The sequence below is a fragment of the Mandrillus leucophaeus genome, unplaced genomic scaffold (assembly GCF_000951045.1).
Source record: "Mandrillus leucophaeus isolate KB7577 unplaced genomic scaffold, Mleu.le_1.0 Scaffold29, whole genome shotgun sequence".
NCBI lineage: Eukaryota > Metazoa > Chordata > Mammalia > Primates > Cercopithecidae > Mandrillus > Mandrillus leucophaeus.
Window position 1 is genome coordinate 3,799,229 of NW_012103031.1, and position 825 is coordinate 3,800,053.

The 825-nt window shown below is 43.8% G+C and overlaps 1 protein-coding gene across 1 annotated transcript in view; it reads right to left on the bottom strand.

Annotated features, from left to right (window-relative positions):
• The window catches only part of RSPH10B2 (radial spoke head 10 homolog B2 (Chlamydomonas)), a 32,338-nt gene that overhangs the window by 30,228 nt on the left and 1,285 nt on the right, over window positions 1-825 (bottom strand). The gene's annotated exons all lie outside the window — the stretch shown is intronic.

The window sequence follows — 825 nt, forward strand, 5'->3', positions numbered from 1 at the left end:
CTCCTTAGCATTAGTATTTGATTCTGTTTAATCATTTGTATTCCCACAAGTACAAATTAAAAGTATCATGGAACAGGCCAGGCACAGTGGCTCACACCTGGAGATCAATGCAGGCGGATCACGAGGTCAAGAGATCGAGACCATCCTTGCTAACACAGTGAAACCCCGTCTCTACTAAAAATACAAAAATCAGCTTAATATGGTCATGCACGCCTGTAGTCCCAGCTACTCGGGAGGCTGAGGCAGGAGAATTGCTTGAACCCAGGAGGCAGACGTTGCAGTGAGCCGAGATCGCACCACTGCACTCCAGCCTGGCGAAAGAGCGAGACTCCGTCTTAAAAAATATATATATATCATGGAACAAAAACAACCAATAGTATGAGAACACTGTATAAATAAGATGTTGTCACTATTTTCCCAAGTAATAACTTTTGAAAATTCCATTTTCAATAAACTGTAATTGTTTTAAATGACATTGATCCTCCCCACTTCCTTTTTTTTTTTTTTTTTGAGACAGAGTTTTGCTCTTGTTGCCTAGGCTGGAGTGCAGTGGCACGATTTCAGCTCATTACAACCTCTGCCTCCCGGGTTCAAGCAATTCTCCTGCCTCAGCCTCCCAAGTAGCTGGGATTACAGGCTCCCGCCACCACACCTGGCTAATTTTTTTTTGTATTTTTAGTAGAAACGGGGTTTCAGTGTTGGCCAGGCTGGTCTCAAACTCCTGACCTCAGGTGATCCACCCACCTCAGCCTTCCAAAGTCCTTCCTTTGTAAAAAGATTTCAGTTGGCTTTATTGCTATTCTAGGATCAGGCAACACGTTGGTC